Here is an 11272-nt window from a genome sequence, read left to right as displayed (position 1 = left end):
CATTTCATTTAAAAATGTAATATTTTGTATTTTAAAATAATAAAAATATTAATATATAAAATAACCCATTGGTTTCATTTGTGTTTTTGTAGTGATGCATAGATTAATTTTCATTGAGATATTTAAATGACCTCAACAGTAAAGTTGGAGCAATATATCCCGTAACAGGCGCGAGGCGCGAGGCGTGTGTTCCTCTCACAGCGGCGGGATTGTCATGTGCAGCTTCACTCTTTACTCGCGTCGAGTTCACGGACCGCGATAGAAACCATCACTCGCTCACCCCTCTCTGAAACGAGCAAATAAACCGTCCTACGCCACAGTGGAGGCTTTCTGAGTTCTAACTGCTGCTGGCGTCTAAAACAGCCGACGGTGAATGACTGTAGAGGCAGTTTAGTGTCGGAGCGCTCAACAGGGTGCTGAGAAAGAAGAACCGGACCGGGCGGAACCAGCCGAGACACCGACACTGACACATACATCCATCACACCGAAGAAACAAAATGAAGGAGAAGAATTTAATCGAAACGGCCAAAATGCAGGGAAATATGATGGTAAGCGAAACATATTTATTATCAGATGTGTGCGTTTCAGAGGAGATACTGAAAGTGACTTTCTGTGTTTAATAGATTTTATTGTTTGGCGTTGTTTGTTTGTTTTTTCCCTCACGCGCAAAGGCAAGAACAGTGTTTATTACTTTACACTCCGTAACAAAAAAAAGTACCGTGGTCCTAATATGATATAGAATAACATGACTGATGATATAATGATTAACATATCAGTACTATACCTAGCCTACCAAGTGGTACTTCAAGGTGCTTCAAAGAATACCATCGTATTACTATGACTGATTTCAATAAATCAATCAATCATTAAACAAAACAAGCCATCGTCATTGTTCAAACACGTTATTACCATAGTACAGTGTCAAATAAACTTGATATTGATGTTCAAATAACAAAAACATATTACCTTGTTAAAAAAAGACATTAAAAAATCCAAATGTTAATTAGTACCATTTCAAAACGTATAGCCAAGTACTAATAACTTGGTAACTTGGTAAAAATAGGCCACAACATGGTAGTAACTTACCATTGTACAGTGACAAGAAAAAAAAAATCATGGTATTGTCACATAGCCATTTTTATAAAAAAACAAACAAATAGGCCTAAGCATAACGCAATTTATAGTATGTCAAGAAAAACATGGTATTGCCATAGTATCATGCCTAAAACAAATAGCAATTATACCGTTGTAGGTTTTGTCAGTGCTGCTTCTAATTTATATTTCTTATATAGGTGTCCTGTGAATCAAACCCATTACAGTGGAGTTGCTGGTGCTCTGAGCTACAGGAACTTATAGGCTATTTATATCAGTTTTGTATGTTTCTATGTTATTATTTTGCAGCCTGTATTTAGTAGAGAAGAAATGATTGAAAAGTTTAATAGGCCTAGTTGTTGCAGGATATACATTTAAACATGTTTCAAGTCAAGTGAAACGGTACACATGGGATTGTATTTATGTTAGGGCTTTAGCCTGCATTAAACGCAGAGGTGACCTTTAGTGTCCGGGGTTCAGATGAGAGAGAATTCATTAAAATTTGATCGCACCTAAAGCACAGTGGAATATTGGGATATTGCAGCGCCAAGTTCGATGTGTCAGTGACCTGCAGAGACTGAGGTCCAGACACAAACCTCACGGTCCGTCAAGCTTTATTCTTGAAACTGAGACTGATCTGATACCAAAGACTGGAAATAACGTAACACTGCAATCATGCCAGAGAAATTGAAGTATTTGATCTCTTTAAAATGAAAAAAAAAAGATTGACAGAAATGTATTCTGAAAGTGCCTGAACTTGATTCTTTCATTATATTTCAACAAACAAACAGGACTAATATAAAAGATATGGGCTAAAATAAATACTTGGTATCATGTTTGTAAGCTTACTGTTAAAAGAGAGAAAATGCTGTTTTATTGTAAAACACAGTGGAGGACACTCTTTAAAATTCTGAGACGTACACTAATGCACTTTTATCACTAGATGCACAATTCTACCCTTCATGTAGGAACAAGATCCTTGTCCAGCAAACCATGAGAAATGTCAGTTTGAGCCATGTACCTATCTGACAACCTGTCTGCTTTTGTTATGCTCATGAGTTCGAGATGGTTGGATTTCTCAAGCTTACACTGTGTTCTCAGACAAAAACCCTCAGCTTGATCTAAAGAGATGTCTGATCAGTGGTGATGGTTAAAGATACAAACCTTACTGACTGAATAAGCCTCAACTTTTTTCACTGATTGATGAACAGATGATTTTTTGATAACAACTTTGATTAGTAGATTTCATTGAATTTGAAATGGGAAGTTATTTACATATACTAAGAAATAGTTTAATAAATGTGCGAGGAATAAAACTGACGCTTTATATATATATAATATCTAATGTCTGATGTTGTCATGATGTAATTTTCCTGCACATGAGCAAAGATAGTAAATTGCGTACTGCATGTGCCATCAAAGCAAATATGATTGAAATGAATGTGAATGCTAATGGTTACAGTATTAATACCTTCTTGGTGTAAAGCACAGCAAAAACATGATTTCAAACATGAATTGATAGGGTCCGAGTGTCTATTATTCCCTTCAGAGTCAAGAGTGCCTTTGTGGTCGTATATCCACAGGTCGTTTGTCTTTGGGGTCCGATTGGCTGAGTGAGTTATTTTTGACCATATAGAACAAACATGGTAGTTGTGCAGCACTTTGCTTTGATTACTGTAATTGAAGCATTACAGTGGCCACTTATGGGAACTTGGGGTTACTTAGTGGCAAAGAGTTGGCATATTGACATAGTTATATAGAACAGCAACTTTGTGTGTGTTTTTATATATATATATATATATATATATATATATATATATATATATATATATATATATATATATATATATATATATATATAATGTGTGTATCTTGCAGCTTGTGGCACCTGATCAGGGATTGATTGAAAGATAACCAGTGTGACTGAAGCATGTGACATACAGGATTGTCTGTCTACTAGCCCAGATAAAGCGCCATGTTAACGCTGGTAAATGCAGGCTTGCAAGCGTCTTGGATCCACGGAGCGGTTTATTTGATTGGGGTTGGCCCGCTGGACGAGTGCAGCGCACAAGCGGGGAAAGAGGTCCGTGATTTATAGTGACCTTTAAGTGGGTCGTCGTTTCTCAAAGCTAGATCTGGCATCCGCAGCGTTTCATTAGGCCTGCTGGAATCCATCATCTGTAATGTTTTTCTCAATGCAATGCTGCATGCAATTTAAAGAGGTACACATGCACGTAAATATCAAGTTATTTTCCACGGCCGTCAGACTTTCATGCATGAACACACAGTCATTTACTCTCAAAGAGATTTTTATCCTTTCTAACATTGTTAGACAGTCATGATAGTCATATTTTTGAGTCTTTACTCACTTTCGCACTTGCATCTCAAAGCTTTTTCATCATTCTCATTCCAATCAAAACCCACATCATTGCAGGCTACATGAGCCCACTCAAAAATATATGCTTATGAAATAAAATCCATTATTTCATGAGGGAAAGTTGTTGGAGTTTAGTAATGAATAAGGCAGTAACATAATAGCAATTACACAGCTGTGATTTGGCTGTAGGTGTATTTTCTTTCTCAACCAATACAACTGTTGCAAGAAAAGCCAAAGCATCAAACTTTGGGTTTCATCAAGCCGACCAGGAACACAGAACGTGAGTGAAACTCAGTATGTCACTCCAGATTTTCCATTTCCCAGTCTGCGCTCAATAGTGAGAAACCCTGCTCTGAGCGTTCCTGGAGCGAGTGAAAACACTAACAGTTTGACTTTCAAAAATCCACTCCTTGCTCCAGGCAAAATCATACAGCTCCATTGCCCGCTCCACTTTCACTCCTCACCATTCACATGCTATGATCCGTAACATTGCAAACACTAACAGAATAAAGATCTGTGCACATTATTCCAAATTAAAAAAAGAAAAAAAAAGAAATCTTTCACCAGAATGACTTCCTCTGCCTCAGAAACAAAGTTTAATTTCATCTGACATCATCATGACTTTGTGGGCGTGGAAAATAGCTAAACATGTTTGAAGCACCTGTCTGCTGAGACCACCACATCAAACTAAAGTAGCAAACACAGAGTTGGTGAGAAGGTGCATATTTGGATAGAAATGATTCTTATACTAGAGACAAGAAAGCATTTGCTATATATATATATATTCTAATGTTTCATAACCAGTTAAGAATGAAGATTTCATATGCTGAAGGTTTTGTCGAGAGATATTGTGCTGCCTGCTAAAGCATGCATATTTGCATACTTTGCAAGCTTTACTTAATTTGAATATGAAGAGAAACTGAGATTAAAGCATGAAGTTTTTGGGACAGTCTAGCTGGAGAGGCTAGTTGGCTGAAAGTTAAAAGGAAGTGGTCCTTTTAACAAGTATTGCTCAGATGGTGCTCTTTCATAGCTAAGGAAATCTAAATGAGTTTCATTTGACTATCAACTATCTAAGATGTTTCTCTTAAAAATAGGAATTAAAATAGTCGATTGTTATAGAGCTGTGTACAATTAATTTGGATAGCATAACTTATTACTTGGTTTTGAAAGATTTCGATGAAAAATGCTGTTCATGCTGAGATCTTTTACTTTTGATTGATTTATCTGAAAATCATTGCTGTCTAAGCGAATCAACTGAGATCTCATTTGTGATTTATATTTCCTGCAAATGTGTGTCTATTGTTTCAATGACTCTGAAATGTAATCTATAATGTTGTAGATCTCATCACCTCTCATGAAGAAAATATATTTATCATCAACACACATTGTTCTAAAAACATGAACTTTTAAAGTGTTTTCCTTGTTTTTCATGTTAAAAGCTAACTTAGGAAGATGTTTTTTTTCTCTGTGTGGTGTCTTTGCTCTCTTGCTTGAGCTATTCGGATTGGATGGATGATGTGCCATGTACAGAATCCTACTCGTATAAAGGCATTTTTTCCCCATGCCGCCCATTTCTGTCTGTTCCAATGGCGCTCTGGTCCAAAGCCATCCATCACCACTCACCAAGACAACTATGGGCCAGTCTGCGAGCAAAATAATGAGTTTACAATAGATGAATATTTCATCATGCCTTTTGCCTCACCCTGTGCCTTTATGTTCACACACAGATTAGATGAGCTGATACTAGTAATACAATATAATTGATTCAAACCTTGTACGGATTTGTGGCTTGAGGCTTTACTAAAATGAATTCCTCATGCCACTTGGTATTTAATGGTAATGCATACTAGTTTATCTGAACATCTGTAATGGATGCCACTGACACTGGTAATGCAATTTTAGGTTGCAGTCCTTTGTTTCACAAGATCTGGCGTGAGGTAAGAAAATAAACAATAGTTTATTAAAAGTTAATTATTCAACTCAAAATAAGATTATCCAGAATAAACTGATAAAGCATCAAGTTATTGTTATGGCACAGCCAGCCAGCAGATGTAAAACATGTGACTGCATATTATATTATGTATACTGTATGATAATTCATTGCTACAGTGATTTTCCATAGGCCTCTCCTTACTGCTTAAAAAAATATGTCTAATGTGTGATTTAATAGACACAGAAATGTGCTCAGTGTTATGTCTATTTTATTCTAGTCTAGTAGCATTCAAAAATAACCATTATATAAGCCTGCTATTTTGTCATTGTCATTATTTTCAATTATTTACTTTTTTAGATGTGCTTACCAGATCAAAAAAATAAGCCTATTACTGTGATGCAAATTTTGGCAGGCAGCTATTAACGTGTGTGAAGACAAAGAGTACACTGGGAAATAGAAATGTTGCATTTGACATTTGTCAAGTGATAGACATTTAGCTATACTATTTATTTATTACACACAAGAACAATAGAGAAACGTAAAGTAATGCAGAAATACAAATCAGGATGATGAAGAATTTGATCAGGCTAAATGAAAAAGAAGTACATTTTAGCATACAGTCATTTCTATTGAAACTTGAATATATGTATTTAAATATATTTGTAATAACACAGTCATGAAGTTGCAATTCAGTCAAATTTAGTTAAAATACTATATTAACTTTAGGCTAAATGTAATCTTGAATAACACACTTAATACATTATGTCCAAGTACATACATGTATGTTAGTCAACTCATCAAAATAAGTGGTCACACCTTTGTGTCATTTTATCGTGTAAGTGTAAAACTTAAAATTTGGCATTTGTTCTGTTTTAACGTGGAATAGATACATTTTTTTTTTTAAATCCATAGTTTTAAGTATGAAGATGGAATGAGTGAGTGACTCTCAAAATACACATCATTTATTCATTTATTTATTTAGTGAGAGATATAACCATTTAAACTAAATTGTTACACCTTTTGCGTTCGGCTGTGGCTATATCTATATTAGTTAGATTTGTCTCAAATTACTTGTATAAAATACATTTAGCATCTTTCCTACACTCACACACACATATTGTTTCCTTCCCACTGCGGCTGCATTTGGTTTATAAACATGTTCGCGCATGCACACACAATAATTCTGGAATTAAAATAAACAAATGAATGTCTTTATATGTTTAAAAAACAAAAAAAACAAAAACAATAGTCTAAATTTAAAAAAAAGAAAGAGGTCCAGAAAAAGTTCACTTTGCTGCCACCTAATAATGAACCATTGCAGCATGATAAAGAGATTCAAGCTTATCATCATAATTGTTTCTATACAAACGTACAAGTTTATGCAAATAAAATTAATATATTTAGTTTGAAAACAGTAATATTAATGTTGTTTTGGTGTTGTTTTGTTAATTGAAGGTAATGAAGTATATACTGGTAATTTTCATATTATATATTCTTATAAATTTTATCTAATGATATATTAAAATAATGTTTAAATGAGTAAAAAGTGGGTAAATTAAGTAATAGCATGGTAAAAACATGGTAGCATTCACAATTTTTTAACTGCATTCATTCCTAAATGAGAAGTTACTGATTAGATACAATATGGTTTTAGTTGAAAAATATTAAGTTATGACTGTTTTATATGCTTACGTTCCACCCGGGAATGCAAAAGGTGTATACAGTTTGTTTAATGCATTAGGAGGGTTAATGTGTACTAGTGTGTTAAGAAACTTAGTCATGAAAATGTACTCTAAGTATGGCCTTTTATTTCATGCATATTACATATTATGTCATTAATATTAAGTACAGTTTTTTAAATATACTTTTAAGATTTGAAGTATAAACTACAAGTGCACATTAAATACAATTATACACACTTCTTTTTTCACAAGGGTATGGCTAGTCTGAGTTATCCATATACTGTAGGAAACTCTACCTCCTTTAATTCAAGTATGTTTGGTTCCACGTTTTTGGGTGTTGTGATAACATGGAGAAAGTGGAGGGGGTGGAGTCCAGCTGCATGATGAAGAAATTGCCTTTGTGAGCAGCATTAATGATGATTTCCCCCTCCTATGCTCATTAGGAATCTGCTGTCATAAGCTCCCCTCTACCACTCACTCATACCATTGAGTGTAATTGTGTTTCATAGTCTGGCCTATGCCCACTGAATGATAAAGCCGGAGGTGCTTATTATGTGTAATCTCCACGGCCCAATGCAGGAGCCACCAGATCAGTCTGTCTCTCAGTCAGGAGGGACGAATGGTGAGTGACAGCAGAGCAAAGTGCTAAATGTGCCAATGAGATGTGGGTATTGAGTGATATGTGCAGGAGAGAGCCCCCACACACTCTAAAACTGAAGCATTGTTGCTGGATAATGTTATTTTTAAGCTTAACGTGTTACATTAATGTCTTTTTTTGCCACAAAATATTTTGCTGACTTTACATTATCCTACTTATTACACGTTTACTTAACACATAAATAAATACATTGACATGAAAGATTTGAATGTAAATTTTATGTGCGAAGATAGAGCACACAAAGTGATACGAGACACATTAAACAACAAGCAAAAGCACAGTTAAGCAGTCTTTATATGACCACAGAATACTATGATTGACCTACAGTGTCACATTCAAGCATTGCATGCAACTGTGTAATTAGAAAAGAATTACATTCCAACACGCTCCATCACATTGACAATAACATGCTACGCATTGTCACACTAACCATTCTTTGTGTCCCTCTGTTACTGGCAGCTTTCACTGATGTTTTCCTCATTAACCTTCATCTGGCATTCAAATAATGCCTTTGTAAGCCAAAAACCTTGATCACGGATATCGCTGTTCATCTTCCGCAGCAGCAGATGAGATGCTAGAGAACCATGGGATCTATGGTATTTATCCTCCTCCTCGTTTCTGACTTCTTTGTCTTTTGCTTTGTGTTAATGAAAACCACGTCCTTCAGAAAGTTCATTTATACTTGATTTGACCCATTTGCAACTATTGCTGATTCAAACTGCAAAGAACTTCGTGAAACATCCGTGCACATTGCTGACGGTTTGCACACTTGCAGAATTTCTGAAAAGTGCTTTGTGATGCTCACTAATGTGATGAAACTTTTTCCTGAATCAACACGTCAGCCTGTCATCTCTCTCTCTCACGCTCCGTCTTTTGGTCTCTGCATAGTAGAGTAGTAGAAAGTAGAAAGAATCTCAGTAGAAAGAAGTGTGGAGTTGAAAGCACAGCCACTGAGCAATTCCTCTTCCCTAACTTTCCATCTCTCTCTGTCACACAGAGAGAGAGAGAGAGAAAGAGAGAGATGCACACACACTTTTCAGCCAGCTGATTCACACCATTTTTCATACACACCATTTTGTCTCTGTGAGTGAGGGAAGTTCTGGGAAAGTCTCTCTGTGATGTATAACTCTTTTAATGGAACTCTTCATTTGTGTCTCCCCCAGAGCTAGGCATTGTGGGTAGTCATACTGAGGAAAGCCATTTTCAAGCTTTTAACAGGTTTTCCGAGAGCTGTATAAGTTAAGGCAATGGGGAATCAAAATTGACCCCATTTACTTTCTCAGTACATGTTCTTAGTCATATTGTGATTTATTGGTGCAAATTATTTTAAAGAAAAAAAAGTCTTTGCAATCTTTGATCATATTTTAATAACTTGCTCCTCTTCCCATTTTCAACCCCTCCCTTCCAACCACCTTTACTCCATTCTGCTATGCACTGATTTTTTCATTATTCAATCAGTTCCCATTGCACAAAGTCAGGTACTGCTCTACAATTTTTCTCATTGAAAATATTGTTGAACTTTGAAATGCTATAAACCAAAGTGTTTCATGTTGATTTGAAGCACTACAATGCGTTTATTTAGGGCTGTCCTAAAGGAAATAGTGTTTGGAAGGCAGCCAAAGAACATTATATAGGTAGTTTAGGTTTTAGTCTTGGGTTTTTGCCTCTGTAAATGAAATGTTGCATCAGAGCCACTTATTGTGTGAAAATAAACACACAACACCATCTTTGGTTATGAAATAAAAACTTGAGTAGTTTGGCATAATCTTGTATTATTTATAAGAATAAGAAATATTTTCATAAGTATTTCTTAAAATATCACATAATTAGATTTTTTTATGACAGGTTAAGGTTAGTTTAGGTTATATAACGGCATTTGTGTTTGTTTTTTAATGTAAATTTGTTAATTTATATATTTATTAATTTATACATAATAAAATATATTTAATAAAAAAAAATTTATTAAGATGTATGCACTCTAAGGACTTGTATGTAAGGCAACAGTTTTTGGCTCATTACATTTAAATTTTTCTTGAACATGGTATAAATATTTTTCAAAACCATATGAAACCAACCTTTTTAAGAAAAGTGTCACATGCTTTAAACTACAGTTTTAAAATATTTTTCTTACCCTTGGACACTCTTATTTGTCATTTACCCTAATCATTTTTCAGTATGCAGATTATTTTAATAGAGTGAACATTTTAACAATGTAACTCACTAGGGATTTTTCAAACTTTAGTTCTTCAAAAAGCTCACCAACTGCTCAAATGATCTACAAAACACAAGTTTGAATGGGGTCTGTATGGTAATCAGTTTAAGCTGAATTATTTCAGGAAAACAAAATACAAAGAATTAAAGGAGGAAGATTTCAGCAATAACATTCAAATTTATCAGACCATACAACATGACTATTTTGTTTGCATATAATAATGTTTGTCTCTGTAAGTCCTCACTCTTTCAGGATAACATTTTAATGAGATCTTGCATGGCGGTCAGACAGAAAATTAAATAACACCTGTTAGACCCTGAACAGAATATTCCCCGGCCATTATGAGAGCGCTTTATCATGGGAGCACTCACTACATCTAAATTAACTTATAAATGCATGGCAGCGTCTTGCATTTCAGCCACGCTGCCATTTAGTGTCTGTTGTTGCTTAAGGAATTCACTCAAAAGGCTTAAAAGATAATGGGAATGAAAATTAGGCCCTTGTCGAGGGTCGCATACATAAGATTGATGTCCTGACTGAAGTCCAGTCCCATAAAGGTTCCCTGGGGTGTGTTTCATCCATGTTCAGAGCATGGTCAGGGACTGAACTTATGACTTGGCCATGAAACAAAATGTCCATTTAACAAAAATGGTCTGTTAGGACTGGTCTAAAAATGCTCTAAAAGTATTGCTGAAACATTGGGACATTCTTTAATGGAAAACAGGCGCAATTTCTTTTCTATCAATCTCAGTGCAAATAAACATTGGAGCAACTAATATTGCATGTTAATTGTTGCTTTTTAAAGATTAAAAATTATTTTTTTTTTTGTTCACGCTGAAAATTAGAAAATTCTAACATCGTATTCTCACCTTCATGTACCCTGCTGGCCTCACGAACACCTCTTCCAACAGCAACGTACTTTTCCCAGGAGGTCTCCCATCCAGGTACTAACCAGGCTCAGCCCTGCTTAGCTTCAGTGGGCAACCAGTCTTGGGCTACAGGTTGATATGGCTTCTGGCTATGCTCAACGAAGATGTGTATTAAGGTCAATTTGTGTGTAAAGTGCATTTTAATGTATTTTTAATTAACAGATTCTGGGGGAAAACATAAATAAGTAAAGGTAACATTTTTGGCTTTTCCTCACACAAACTTCAGAATAGTTGTAATATAGAGCATGATTGTAGAGCAAATAGTTGCAATTTGTAACTATTTGAAGTTTGAAGAATTGATGGTGAATTCGTATGATATATTTTGTATACGCCTTGCTGAGGTTTAGGGGTGGACCTTCATTATTTTATTATCTGTCAACTCTTAG

The sequence above is a fragment of the Abramis brama genome, assembly GCF_963993115.1.
Source record: "Abramis brama genome assembly, chromosome: 24".
Classification (NCBI taxonomy): domain Eukaryota; kingdom Metazoa; phylum Chordata; class Actinopteri; order Cypriniformes; family Leuciscidae; genus Abramis; species Abramis brama.
The sequence above is the reverse complement of the archived record's forward strand: the minus strand, read 5'-3'. Positions refer to the sequence as shown.